The sequence below is a fragment of the Salvelinus sp. IW2-2015 genome, unplaced genomic scaffold, assembly GCF_002910315.2.
Source record: "Salvelinus sp. IW2-2015 unplaced genomic scaffold, ASM291031v2 Un_scaffold5233, whole genome shotgun sequence".
Lineage (NCBI taxonomy): Eukaryota > Metazoa > Chordata > Actinopteri > Salmoniformes > Salmonidae > Salvelinus > Salvelinus sp. IW2-2015.
This window is the reverse complement of record NW_019946498.1, coordinates 15428-30264: the sequence shown is the minus strand read 5'-3', so window position 1 is coordinate 30264 and position 14837 is coordinate 15428. Positions and strand designations below refer to the sequence as shown.

Genomic DNA, 14837 nt, shown 5'->3' with positions numbered 1-14837 from the left:
AACATCCAACAGGTTTCTGGTTGGTGAGTGACGTGGACACCGTTTTGGTCTGGCTGGGGTGAGTGACTCCAACAGGTTTTTCTGGTCTGAGTGGGGTGAGTGACATCACACAGGTTTCGGTCTGGGCTGGGGTGAGTGACTCAACAGGTTTCTGGTCGGCTGGGGTGAGTGATCCTCCAACAAGGGTTTCTGGGTCTGGCTGGTGGTGAGTGACATCCAACAGGTTTCCTGGTCTGGCTGGGGTGAGTGACTCCAACAGGTTTCTGGTCTGGCTGGGGTGAGTGCATCCAACAGGTTTTGGTGGTGAGTGACTCCAACAGGTTCTGGTTGGCTGGGGTGAGTGATATCCAACAGGTTTTCTGGTCTGGCTGGGGTGAGTGACATCCACAGGTTTCTGGTCTGGCTGGGGTGAGTGACATCCAACAGGTTTTCTGGGTGAGTGACTCCACAGGTTCCTGGTCTGGCTGGGGTGAGGTGACATCCAACAGGTTTTTGGTCTGCTTGGCTGGTGAGTGATATCCAACAGGTTTCTGGGTGGCTGGGGTGAGTGACATCCAACAGTTCTTCTCTGGTCTTGGTCTGTTAGGTGAGTGATATCCAACAGGTTTCTGGTCTGGTCTGGCTGAGGTGAGTGATATCCAACAGGTTTCTGGTACTGGCTGAGGTGAGTGATATCCAACAGGTTTCTGGGGTGAGGACAATCCAACAGGTTTCTGGTCTGGCTGGGGTGAGTGATGCCAACAGGTTTTGGTCTGGCTGGGTGAGTGACATCCTAACAGGTTTCTGGTCTGGCTGGGGTGAGTGAATCCAACAGGTTTCCTGGTCTGGCTGAGGTGAAGTGAATCCAACAGGTTTTCTGGTCTGGCTGGGGTGAGTGACATCCAACAGGTTTCTGGTCTGGCTGAGGTGAGTGACATCACACAGATTCTGGTCTGGCTGGGGTGAAGTGATATCCAACCAGGTTTCTGGTCTGGCTGGGGTGAGTGACATCCAACAGGTTTTCTGGGGTGAGTGACATCCACAGGTTCTAGGTCTGGCTGGGGTGAGTGATAATCCAACAGGTTTTCTGGTCTGGCTGAGGTGAGTGACATCCAACCGGTTTTCTGGTCTGGCTGAGGTGAGTGATTTCCAAAGGTTTCTGGGTCTGGCTAGAGGTGAGTGGACATCCAAACAGGTTTCTGGTCTGGCCTGGGGTGAGTGACATCCACAGGTTTTGGTCTGGCTGGGGTGAGTGGACATCCAACAGGTTTCTGGTCTGGCTGGGGTGAGTGATATCCAACAGGTTTCTGGTCTGGCTGGGGTGAGTGATATATCCAACAGGTTTGGTCTGGCTGGGGGAGTGAATCAACAGGTTTTCTGGTCCTGGCTTGGGGTGAGTGACATCCAATCAGGTTTCTGGTCTGGCTGGGGTTGAGTGACTGCCAAACAGGTTTCTGGTCTGGCTGGGGTGAGTGATATCCAACAGGTTTCTGGTCTGGCTGGGGTGAGTGACTGCACAAGGTTTGTCTGGCTGGGGTGAAGTGTATCCAACAAGGTTTTGGTCTGGCTGGGGTGAGTGATATCCAACAGGTTTCTGGTCTGGCTGGGGTGAGTGACTCCAACAGGTTTTCTGGTCTCGGCTTGGGGTGAGTGATATCCAACAGGTTTTTTCTGGTCTGGCTGGGGTGAGTGATATCCAACAGGTTTCTGGTCTGGCTGGGGTGAGTGATTCCCAACCAGGTTTCTGGTCTGGCTGGGTGAGTGCTCAAACAGGTTTCTGGTCTGGCTGGGGTGACGTGGATTTCCAACAGGTTTCTGGTCTGGCTGAGGTGAGTGATATCCAACAGGTTTCTGGTCTGGCTGGGGTGAGTGACATCCAACAGTTTCTGGGGTGGTGAATCAAAGGTTTCTGGTCTGGCTGGGGTGAGTGATATCCAACAGGTTTCTGGTCTGGCTGAGGTGAGTGAATCCAACAGGTTTCTGGTCTGGCCTGAGGTGAGTGATTTCCAACAGGTTTTCTGGTTGGGAGGGAGTGAATCCCACAGGTTTTCTGGGTGAGTGACATCCAACAGGTTTCCTGGGGTGAGGTGATATCCAACAGGTTTCTGGTCTGGCTGGGGTGGAGTGACATCCAACAGGTTCTGGTCTGGCTGGGGCGAGTGATATCAACAGGTTTCTGGTCTGGCTGGGGTGAGTGACATCCAACAGGTTTCTGGTCTGGACTGTGGGTAAGTGATCATCCAACAGGTTTCTGTCTGGCTGGGGGTGAAGTGATGTTCACCAAGGTTTTCTGGTCTGGCTGAGGTGTAGTGAACATCCACAGGTTTCTGGTCTGGCCTGGGTGGTGGAATCCACACAGGTTTCTGGGTTTCTACAGTTCGTCTGGCTGGGTGAGTGACTCCACATCGTAGGTTTCTTAGGTCTGGCTGGGGTGGAGTGATATCAACGTGCGGGGGAGGACGCAACAGGTTTTCTGGTCTGGTGTGGGGTGAGTGACGTCCACACGGTTTCTGGTCCTGGTCTGGGGTGAGTGATATCAACAGGTTTCCTGGTCTGGGCTGGGGTGAGTGACTGCCAACCGGTTTCTGGTCTGGCTGGGGTGAGTGAACCAATCCACCAGGTTTCTGGTCTGGCTGGGGTGAGTGAATTTCCAACAGGTTTCTGGGTCTGGCTGGGTGAGTGATGCCAACAGGTTTTTCTGGTCGGGCTGGGGTGAGGATTCCGGCTGAGTGAGTATCCAACAGGTTTTCTGGGTCTGGCTGGGGCTGAGTGACTGATACGTCTGCCGGTGAGTGATATCCACAGGTTTGGTCTGGCTGGGGTGAGTGTGACCAACAGGTTTTCTGGTCTGGCTGGGGTGAGTGACATCCAACAGGTTTCTGGTCTGGCTGGGGTGAGTGATATCCAACAGGTTTGGTCTGGTTGGGTGAGTGGACATCCAACAGGTTTCTGGTCTGATGGGGGATGATTCCAACAGGTTTCTGGTCTGGGCTGAGGTTGAGTGATATCCAACAGGGTTTCTGGTCTGGCTGCGGGTGAGTGATTTCGCAACAGGTTTCTGGTCTGGCTGAGGGTTGAGTGATATCCAACAGGTTTCTGGTCTTGTGCTGGGGTAGTGATTTCCAACAGGTTTGGCTGGTGGGGGTTCAAGTTTTGGTCTGCTGAGGTGATGATCAGGTTTGGGTAGTGAATTCCAACAGGTTTTGGTCTGGCTGGGGTGAGTGATATCCACAGGTTCTGGTTGGCTGAGGTGAGTGACATCCAACAGGTTTCGGTCTGGCGAGGGAGTGATTCCAACGGTTTCTGGTCTGGCTTGAGGTGAGTGCATCCAACAGGTTTCTGGGGTGGTGAATCCAACAGGTTTCTGGGGGTGAGTGACATCCACAGGTTTCTGGTCTGGCTGGGGTGAGTGCTATCCAACAGGTTTCTGGTCTGGCTGGGGTGAGTGACATCCAATCAGGTTTCTGGTCTGCGCTGGGGCTGAGTGACATCCAAAGGTTTTGGTCTGGCCTGGGGTGAGTGATATCCAACAGGTTCTGTCTGGCTGGGGTGAGTGACATCAACAGGTTTTTTGTCGGCTGGGGTGAGTGATTTAACAGGTTTCTGTCTGGTGGGTGAGTGATGCAAGGTTTTTTCTGGTCTGGGGGGTGAGTGACATCCAACAGGTTTTCTGGTCTGGCTGGGGTGAGTGATATCCAACAGGTTTCTGGTCTGGCTGGTGTGGAGTGACTGCCACAGTTTCTGGTCTGGCTGGGGTGAGTGATATCCAACAGGTTTCTGGTCTGGCTGGGGTGAGTGACTGCCAAAAGGTTTCTGGTTGCTGGGTGGAGTGATATCAACAGGTTTTCTGGTCTGGCTGGGGTGAGTGATATCCAACGGGTTTCTGGTCCTGGCTGGGGTGAGTGACATACCAAACAGGTTTCTGGTCTGGCTGGGTGAGTGATATCCACAGGTTTCTGGTCTGGCTGGGGTGGTGGGAATATCAACGGTTTCTGGTTCTGGCTGGGGTGGTTGATTTCCAACAGGTTGTTCTGGTCTGGCTGAGGTGAGTGACATCCTACACGTTTTGGTCTGCTTGGGTAGTGATTTCCAACAGGTTCTGGTCGGCATGAGGTGAGTGATATCCAACAGTTTCTGGTCTGCTGGGGTGGAGTGATTTCAAACAGGTTCTGGTCTGGCTGAGGTGCTGGATATCCAACAGGTTTCTGTCTGGCTGGGGTGGTTGTCAGATCCCTGTCCTTTGGTTTCTTTGCGTATTCATTCTATATACTTGAAAGATTACACTTGTTCATGTTTGGGTCCAAGGAGCTCTGAGCCAAGTTAAGAAAACCCGTGACAGGTCAATTTCTCTGGCAGCTGCTGAATAAATTAAAGCAACGTGACGCAGGAACAACTTTTTCTTTCCCTACTCTCGTCTCTCTCTCTCCCTTCTCTCTCGTTCCCGTTCTTTAGGTCTGTCTCTCTATGCTCTCCCTCTCTCTCTCTCGTTCCCTTCTTTAGCTTGTCTTCTTCTCTCTCTTATCCCTTGTCTCTCTGTCTCCTCTCTTCTCTCTCTCGAAGATCACTCACCCCAGCCAGACCAGAAACCTGTTGGATATCACTCACCTCAGCCAGACCAGAAACCTGTTGGATGACCTCCTCGTGTTTACGCTCTTATGTTCTGACCACTTGATGGGTTCAATCATTTAAACAATGAGATGCAGTGCCTTAGACCACTCCGACACAGGTAGAATAAGGGCCATTTTCTTTACAGTGTAGCGATCGTCACTATATGAGCCATGTTACAATTCCCAGCAAGTGGGTTAACCCTATTGGKGTAACAGTTTTGCTTCCGTCCCTCTCTTCTCCCCTACCTGGGTTCGAACCAGGGACCCTCTGCACACATCAACAACTGACACCCTCAAAGCATCGTTACCTATCTTCCACAAAAGCATTACACTGGCATGATGCGTAGGGTATTTGCCTTTCACACCAGCGACCCGGGTAGCAATTCCCTGCCACGCCGTTAGCTACACCGGTGTCAGAAGTGGGATTGCGGAAGTATGATGCCATCGAAACGCACAGCCTTCCCGTTCCGAGGACAGCCTTCCCGTTCGGAGGACAGCCTTCCCGTTCGGAGGGGTTAGTGTAGCGAGCCTTGCTATATGAGTCATACAATTACGACCAAGTGGGCTAATCCTGTTGGCGCAATGCGTAAGGCGTTTTCCTTTCACACCATCGACCTGCGTTTGCTTCCATGCCCTGCCGTAACGCTACACTATCATTGGGATTCTTTAGGGTGGAATATCAGGCTGTAGACATCTGCAATACTTTTAACCATGGAATTTAGCATACTACATGTATGCAGCTAATAATGAATCTTATAAAACACGTTGTTCCTTGGCCTCTTTCTGGCACTTAAAACGATGTTGGTATACCACCAATAAAGCCTGTCACATCTAAGAACAAGCTTTAATCCTCATTGCTCTATAATATTGGTATTACTCTCATGCAAAATCAATTTCATTCATCACGTTTCTTCATGGAATGAACCCGTGTGGCTCAGTTGGTAGAGCAATGCGCTTGCAACGCTAAGGGCTGGGTGTTCGGTTCACACGGAGGGACTCATTTCTTCCTGTAAATCGCTCTGTAAAAAAATGAAACCTTATATGTTTCTTTAGCCAGTTTCTCATCATATAGTAAATGTTGCCTGATGACCGCAATAAACCCACCTCCCTTCCCCAACCTCTATCTGACCTGAATTACGAGATTATGTGCCTATTTCATCATGTATTTTCTTCTTCACTTTGTCCAGCTGCGCAAACGTAAAGCAGATGTTCGTGATTAAGTTGAAGCAAGCTCTCTCTGCCAGGAAGGTGATAAAACATAACATCTCTCTCCAAATMATGTTTTGTTTTCAGGTGAAAGGGAGGGGACTCAGTCAGCACACCTTCGGACCGGCGTACTTCCTGCATCTACCGCTGTGATATATAAACCCGGCGCGCAGAACGGCAGCCGAAGTCCTCTTATAGTTTGACTAGTCTAGGCTACTGCTGGAACTGAGCATCATCTCTCTCTCTATCTCTCTCTCTCTCTCTCTCTCTCCTGTCCACTATTCTAACTGGAAGGTTGGAAGAGTGTCGCCTGGCAACGCAGGTACAAGATACGACTGAAAGTAGAAGGTAGGATCGTTCCAAGATTCCACAGATTTTATTTCTTCTGTTGACACCGATATTTCTCTACTGCATGCCTCTTTGACATTTTTTGGGGGAATCTTTGCAGTTTTTTCCCCCATAGACATTTTCTCAATTTGAAATATCACACTATTTTAGGTTACATACTTGCGTGGGATGAAAACAATTTATACTGATGTTATTCAATTTTACGCATGGAACATTTTAAGTCTTGGCCCACTCTAGTTGGCACACCGTAAAAATATACTTATCTAATGTCTCGGATTTTTATTGATTTCATTTCAGATTAAATCCAGACTTCGCATACAGCCTTTGTGAAATCAGAAAAAGAAGCAGACATGAATGCTCCGCACATTGCCATAGACTTTCTGCTGCTGTGCATATCTTGCGGAGCAAGTGTATTGGCAGCGAACTCTCCCAGCGTGTCCTCGACGCTGCCAGCCACCAATTTCACCGATCTTGGCTCAGCGTTCAGCTATGGAGAAGCAGACAACGAGAATATCATTCTGACCAGGAAGAAGCGTTATATTTCCCAAAACGACATGCTTGTCATTCTCGATTATCACAATAAAGTAAGAGGGAAAGTTTTCCCTCCGGCTTCCAATATGGAGTACATGGTAAGTGATTTATCTTCCAACTTTATCAATCCATTGCTCATTGATTAATGACGAAATACCATTCTGTTTTCCTGACTTCCKTGCCTTCACTTGCTCTTGTGATTGTGTATATTGATATTGACGTGTTTGTATTGATAATCCCCCTATTGGTAACATCAGTGGTAAGCGTTATTATAAACTAGACTTTACACTGTTGGCCTACTGGACAAGTTACTCAAACCATTGAATGATAAATGTGTGTTGCTTAGTGAAAGAAGCTGTCGTCATGGTGACTGGTGACTCTAGATTGATGCCTGATGTGAGTGCAATTGTTCCACATGACACCCTATATGTAGTGCACTACTTTTGACCAGGGCCCTATGGCACCCTATTCCCTATATAGTGCACTACTTTTGACCAGGGCCCTATGGCACCCTATTCCCTATATGTAGTGCACTACTTTTGACCAGGGCCCTATGGCACCCTATTCCCTATNACCCTATTCCCTATATGTAGTGCACTACTTTTGACCAGGGCCCTATGGCACCCTATTCCCTATATGTAGTGCACTACTTTTGACCAGGGCCCATTGTATTTCATTTAGGACAGAACCTTGGTCCAAATGAACCCATTAGTCTAGTCTTTATGAGGTACTACTAGCTTCTATAACTGAAGAGCACCTCTACGTTCCCCCCCTCCCCCCGGGCACTTCCACCAAGCCTCTAGGTGGTCCTGGACCCTGCAATGTGGTCAACAGCTGGGTCAGAAGAGACATTTGTCACTGAACATCCTGCTCTGAACTACACTCCCACCACGTTCCACACGGCACCCTATTCCCTATATAGTGCACTACTAGAGCACCCTATTCCCTATATAGTGCACTACTTTTGACCAAAGTCATAGGGTGCCCCTAATCAAAAGTAGTGCACTACATAGGGAATAGGGTGCTATTTGGTATCCAAGTGTCCATGTAGTGATGTAATGGGTTTGGTTTGGTGTAGCTCATGAATGAATGATGAATGGGTTTAAACACACGATAGCCGGTAGCTGATAGCTGGTTGTATTTCATGGACAATGTCCAGTTAGGAAGATAGGATTATGTTTTTTAAAGTGGATTATGGTGGTTATGAGAATAGGAGGTTATTTTTGTATTCTATACACAGTGACGAGTGCATTGTTCCCAAAAGATGTTACTGTAAAAGACTCTAGCTACAAAAAAACAACTATTGGCAGTGTATCGCTCAGAACAGGCCAGTTGCATAGCCAGCATAGGAAACGACGATGGAATCGTTGAGCGGAAGTTTCTTTACATTCTCTAATACAACATTCTGAATTTTGGAACCACATGAGAGAGCAGCCTGCAAAACGATCTAGGAGGTTGTCTCTCGTKCCAAACCCTGATCCAATTCTACATTGGCTCTGTGCTCCGTTCCAACGGTACTGTTGGATAAATGAAGATACCACGTTGCATTGTTGCATCATAACTCACGGAACATGGTTGCGTTGGAGTACTGGGAACGCAGCAGAATAGTCTCGCGTTAATGAAACATCGTTAAAGAGACTAATGAAGAGCTGGAAGAGAAWTTCWTTTTTCTTTTTCTAWGAAGCCGAKAGGCGGCTTTTGTTTTCTTTGTGAAAACAGAAAGGAAAACGCGTTACACTGCTGCTCATGCTCACAGATGATTCATTACAACGTTCAGGGAAACCATTTCTCAGGGCCTTAATACATGTCAATCTACAATATAACAACCTTTAGTCAGACCCGACAGAAATCCGTGTTCGAGCAAAATCAAATCACCCACACTCGAGGACGAGACCAGATCCTGTTGATGTACTTCGACCTGCAGCCAGGCCCAAGAAACCTGTTGGATATCCTCCACTCAAGCAAAAGCGGCAGACCGAGGAAGAAACTGTGGGATGTCACTATTTCCAACCCACCTGTCATCTGAAAATAAATCTGTGGAAGTCGTCTACTTAATGATATAACCAACCGCCAGACTTACTCCACGCCGACTACAGAAACCCATTGGAGTGATTGGTTTACATGCAACACTGCCAGAATTCCTCATGCCAGCCACCAGAAATCTGTTGGACTGCCTAATGCCACCGACTGGAACTACAATTCACAAGAGGCCAGTGACCAGGAGAGGACTTGTTGGATGTCACTCATGCCAGCAGAAACCGTTGGATTCACTCACCAGCCAGAGCCAGAAACCTTGTTTGGATTATCACTCACCCTCAGCACAGACACCAGAAACCTGTTGGAATGTCATCCCTCATAATGACCTCCCAGCACGAGACCATGAAACCTGTTGGATGTAAATACACCTCCAGCCCAGGACCAGAAACTGACTGGCAGTTCACCTCACCGCCAGCCAGACATCGAAACCTGTTGGATCGTACTCACCCCCAACGAAACGCTGTGGAATATTCACTCCACAGCTCGATCCAGACCAGAAACCCTGTTTCGCGATATTACTCACCTCAGCCAGACCAGAGAACCTGCTTGATTATCACTCTCAGATAAGATCAGCCAGACCAGAAGGCTGTGTGGGAGTCGGTTCACTACACCCCCAGCCAGGCCACAGAAAGGCTGTTGGATCTCACTCACTCTCAGCCAGAACCAGAGAAACCTGTTGGATGTCACTCACCCCAGGCCAGACCAGGACCTTGTTTGGGATGTCACTCACCCCAGAATCTGTTGATGTCACTCACCCACCCACCAGACCAGAAACCTGTTGGATGTCACTATCGACCCAGCAGAGCGGCCAGCAGACAGAACCTGTTGATTACACTCACCCCGCCCAGACAGAGAAACGCGTTGCACAGTGCACTCAACCCACAGATACTCTGTTGGATGTCCTCTACCCCAGCCAGAACCAGAAACATGTTGGGTCAGTCACATTGCACACCCGCCAGGACCAGAATACCTGTTGGAGTGTCACTCACCCTCAGCCAGGACAGAAACCTGCTTGGAATCACTCACCCCGGAGCCGCAGCCCAGAAACTGGTTGGAATGCTCACTCCACCCCAGCCAGACCAGAAAACTTTTGAATGTCACTGCACCCAGCAGACCAGAACCTGTTGGATGTCACTCACCCCAGCCAGACAGAAACCTGTGCAGTCCTTCCACACGCCAGAAACCTGTTGGATGTTACTCACCCCCCAGCCAGAGCCAGAAAACCTGTTGGCAGTCAATCACCCAGCCAGAACCAGGAAACCTGTTGGATATCGCACTCACCCCAAGCGCAGACCAGAAACCTGTTGGATGTCACTCCCTCAGCCAGCCAGAAACCTGTTGATATCACTCACCCCCAGCCAGAACAGTAACCTGTTGGATGTCATCTCACCTCAGCCAGAGCTCAGAAAGCTTCTGTTGGAAATCACTCAACCCCAAAGCAGCCTCGGACCCAGAAAACTCTGTTGCATATTCAACTCCACCTCAGCCAGACAACAGACCTGTGTGGATGACGCGTCCTCGTGTTTACGCTGCTATATGTTCTGGACCCTTGATGTTTCAATCATTTAAACAATGAAGATGCAGTGCCGTTAGACCACTCGACACAACGGCTGAATAAGGGCCTTAGTTCTTTACCGTGTAGCGATCGTCCATCTAATGCAGCATGTATACAGATTTCCCAGCAGGAGTGGGTTTAACCCTATTGGCAGTACACGTTTTGCTCCGTCCCTTTCCTATCTCCCACTACCTGGTTCAAACCAGGACCCTCATGGCCCACATCAACAACCTGACACATCCTCAAAGCAATATGCAGTTGACCTTATGCTTACCACAAACAGGAAGCTATTACACTGGCATGATGCAGTAGGGTATTTGCCTTTCACCTTAGCCGATCCGGGTAGCGATTCCCCACGCCGTTAGCTACTAACGCCGGTGTCAGAAGTCGGGATCTTGGCGGAAGGTTGATGCCATCGAAACGAGCAGCGAGACCCAGATCTGCCCTTCCCTTTCGGAGGGGTTAGCTCGTAGCGAGCCTTGCTATATGAGTCCATAACAATTACGTACTCCAAGAACGGGATGCTAATCCTGTTGGCGACCAATGCGCTCAAGGCGTTGCATTTCACCACCATCGACCTGCGTTCTGTTCTCAAATGCCCTGCACCGTAACGCTACACGTAATCACATTGGATTCCTTTAGGGATGTGGAAATCACTGGTCATCGGCTCTGACATCTAGAGTACTTTAACCATAGGAATTTAGCAATACTCATGTATAAGCAGCTAATTGAGACCTTTATAAACACCACGTTTTCCTTGGCCTCCTTTCTGGCACTTAAAACAGATGTGGTACCACCAATAAAGCCCTGTCACATCTTAAAGCTTAACACAGGCTTAATTCCTCATTGCTGCTATAATATTAAGGTATATTTACTCTCATCGCAAATCACTTATTCATTCATCAGCGTTCTTCATGGAATGAATCCGGGGTCCAGTTGGTAAACTGCTCAGCTTGTAGACAATGCCCTTGCTTAACTGCTAAAGAGCGAGGTTCGGTATCACACGGAGGACTCAAGTGTTCTTCCTGTTAATTCGCTCTGTAAAGAAAATGAAAACTCTATCTTTGCATACTGTTTACGATTTATGTTCTCAGTCTTCTCCAGTTCATATATGTACAAGTGGCTTGCCCCTATGATGACCGTCAATATAACCCACCTCCCTTCCACGGCAACCGTCTGATCTGGAACCTGAATATATAGATTTACGCTGGCCTATTCTATATGTATATTTCCTTCTTCACTTTGTCCAGCTGCGCAACGTAAAGCAGATGTTCGTGATTAAGTTGCAGCAAGCTCTCTTCTGCAGGAGTGAGATAAAACATACATCTCTCTCCAAATATGTTTGTTGTTTTCAGGTGAAAGGGAGGGGATCAGTCAGCACACTTCGGACCCGGCGTACTTCCTGCATCTACGGCTGTTGATATATAACCCGGCGCGCAGAAGGCAGCCGAAGTCCTCTTATAGTTTGACTAGTCTAGGCTACTGCTGGACTGAGATCACTCTCTCTCTCTCTCCTCTCTCTCTCCTGTCACTATTCTAACTGGAAGGTTGTGAAGAGTGTCGCCTGCAACGCAGGTACAAGATAGACTGAAAGTAGAAGGTAGGATGTTCCAAGATTCCACAGTTTATTTCTGTTGACATGTACATGCGATATTTCTCTACTGCATGCCTCTTTGACATTTTTTGGGGGAATCTTTGCAGTTTTTTCCTTCCCCATAGACATTTTCTCAATTTGATATCACAACTACAATTTTATGGGTTACATACTTGCGTGGGATGAAAACAATTTATACTGATGTTATTCAATCTATTTACGCATGGACATTTTAAGTCTTGGCCCACTCTAGTTGGCGCCCGGGTAAAATATCACTTATCTAATGTCCTCGGATTTTAATTGATTTCATTTCAGATTAAATCCAGTACTTCGCATACAGCCTTGTGAGTCAGAAAAAGAAGCAGACATGATGCTCGCCACATTGCCCTCGACTTTCTGCTGCTGTGTTCATCTTGCGGAGCCAAGTGTATTGGCAGCGAACTCTCCAGCGTGTCCTCGACGCTGCCAGCCACAATTTCACCGATCTTTGGCTCAGGCGTTCAGCTATGGAGAAGCAAGACAACGAGGAATATCATTCTGACGCAGGAAGAAGCGTTATATTTCCAAACGACATGCTTGTCATTCTCGATTATAACATAAAGTAAGAGGGAAAGTTTTCCCTCCGGCTTCCAATATGGAGTACATGGTAAGTGATTTATCTTCAACTTTATCAATCCATTGCTCATTGATTAATGACGAATACCATTCTGTTTTCTGACTTCATGCCTTCACTTGCTCTTGTGATTGTGTATATTGATATTGAGTGTTTGTATTGATAATCCCTATTGTAACATCAGTGGTAAGCGTTATTATAACTGAGACTTTACACTGTTGGCCTACTGGACGAAGTTACTCAAACCATTGAATGATAAATGTGTGTTGCTTAGTGAAAGAAGCTGTCGTCATGGTGACTGGTGACTCTAGATTGATGCCTGATGTGAGTGCAATTGTTCCACATGCACCCTATATTAGTGCACTACTTTTGACCAGGGCCTATGGCACCCTATTCCCTATATAGTGACTACTTTTGACCAGGGCCCTATGGCACCCTATTCCCTATATGTAGTGCACTACTTTTGACCAGGGCCTTGCACCTTGGCACCTCATTCCTATATGTAGTGCAACTACTTTTGACCAGGGCCCTATGGCACCCTATTCCCTATATGTAGTGCACTACTTTTGACCAGGGCCCTATGGCACCCTATTCTATATGTAGTGCACTACTTTTGACCAGGGCCCTATGGCACCCTATTCCCTATATGTAGTGCACTACTTTTGACCAGGCCCATTGTATTTCATTTAGGACAGAACCTTGTCCAAATGAACCCATTAGTCTAGTCTTTATGAGGTACTACTAGCTTCTATAACTGAAGAGCACCTCTACGTTCCCCCCCTCCCCCCGGGCACTTCCACCCAAGCCTCTAGGTGGTCCTGGACCCTGCAATGTGGTCAACAGCTGGGTCAGAAGAGACTTTGTCACTGAACATCCTGCTCTGAACTACACTCCCCCACCACGTTCCACACGGCACCTCATCATTCCACTGCATATATGTGCACTACTAGAGCACCCTATTCCCTATATATGTGCACTACTTTTGACCAAGTCATAGGGTGCCCCTAATCAAAAGTAGTGCACTACATAGGGAATAGGGTGCTATTTGGTATCCAAGATGTCCTGTAGTGATGTAATGGGTTTGGTTTGGTGTAGCTCTGAATGAATGATGATTGGGTTTTAAACACACGATAGCCGGTAGCTGATAGCTGGTTGTATTTCATGGAAATGTCCAGTTAGGAAGATAGGATTATGTTTTTAAAGTGGATTATGGTGGTATGAGAATAGGAGGTTATTTTTTGTATTCTATACACAGTGACGAGTGCATTGTTCCCAAAAGATGTTACTGTAAAAGACCTCTAGCTACAAAAAACACTCTATGGCAGTGTATCGTCAGCAAAAAGACCGCAGTTGCATAGCCAGCATAGGAAACGACGATGGAATCGTTGAGCGGAAGTTTTTTACATTCTCTAATACAACATTCTGAATTTTGGAACCACATGAGAGAGCAGCCTGCAAAACGATCTAGGAGGTTGTCTCTCGTACCAAACCCTGATCCAATTCTACTTGGCTCTGTGCTCCGTTCCAACGGTACTGTTGGATAAATGAAGATACCACGTTGCATTGTTGCATCATAACTCACGGAACATGGTTGCGTTGGAGTACTGGGAACGCGACAGAATAGTCTCGCGTTATGATAACATCGTTAAAGAGACTAATGAAGAGCTGGAAGAGAATTTCTTTTTTCTTTTTCTAAGAGCCGAAAGGCGGCTTTTGTTTTCTTTGTGAAAACAGAAAGGAAAAGGCGTTACACTGCTGCTCCATGCTCACAGATGATTCATTACAACGTTCAGGGAAACATTTCTCTAGGGCCTTAATACATGTCAATCTACAAATATACAACCTTTAGTTTGGGGACATGGATTAGAGATGCTTTTTAGTATGGGAACATGGTTTAAGATAGACGTTTTAGCATGGGAACATGGATTGTAGACCGACATTAACGTCATTCCACTTAGTCATCAAGACCTACATGTTCTTCATGTTCTTGGCTGTGTTCAATGTAGGTGTGTGTGTTGTGTGTGTGTGTGTGTGTGTGTGTGTGTGTGTGTGTGTGTGTGTGTGTTGTCGGTGTGATGTGTGTGTGTGTGTGTGTGTTGTGTGTGTGTGTGTGTGTGTGTGTGTGTTGTGGTGTGTGTGTGTGTGTGTGTGTGCGTGTTTCTACGTGTGTGTGGTAGACGTGGGACGAGACCCTGTCTAAAAAGCGGAGGACTGGGCCCACGCGTGTCTGTGGGAGCACGGACCTCGACACCTCCTCAGGTTCCTGGGCCAGAACCTCTCTGTCAGGACCGGACGGTGAGTCACTCTGACCTCTGACCCTTAAAGGTTAAGGTTCAGGATGTCCGGGGGGAGGGTGTAGGAATCCTG

The 14837-nt window shown here is 47.8% G+C and overlaps 1 pseudogene; it reads left to right on the top strand.

The window, feature by feature from the left end:
• The first annotated feature begins 5507 nt into the window (after window positions 1-5507).
• Window positions 5508-14837, top strand: part of LOC112078080 (peptidase inhibitor 15-A-like) — a 21523-nt pseudogene continuing 12193 nt past the window's right edge.